This window comes from Ailuropoda melanoleuca, chromosome 1 (assembly GCF_002007445.2).
Source record: "Ailuropoda melanoleuca isolate Jingjing chromosome 1, ASM200744v2, whole genome shotgun sequence".
NCBI classification, from domain to species: domain Eukaryota; kingdom Metazoa; phylum Chordata; class Mammalia; order Carnivora; family Ursidae; genus Ailuropoda; species Ailuropoda melanoleuca.
In genome coordinates, this window is record NC_048218.1 from 200,257,511 (window position 1) to 200,257,749 (window position 239).

Here is a 239-nt window from a genome sequence, read left to right on the forward strand (position 1 = left end):
TCTGTTAGCCATTTGTATGTCTTCATTGGAAAAGTGTCTGTTCATATCTTCTGCCCATTTTTTGATTTGTTTATTTGTTTCTTGTGTATTGAGTTTGAGAAGTTCTTTGTAGATCTTGGCAAAGAAGAATTCAAACTATCTCTCTGCAAAAATGACATGATACTCTGTATGGAAAACCCAAAAGAATCCACCCCCAAACTACTAGAAGTTATAGAGCAATTCAGTAATGTGGCGGGATA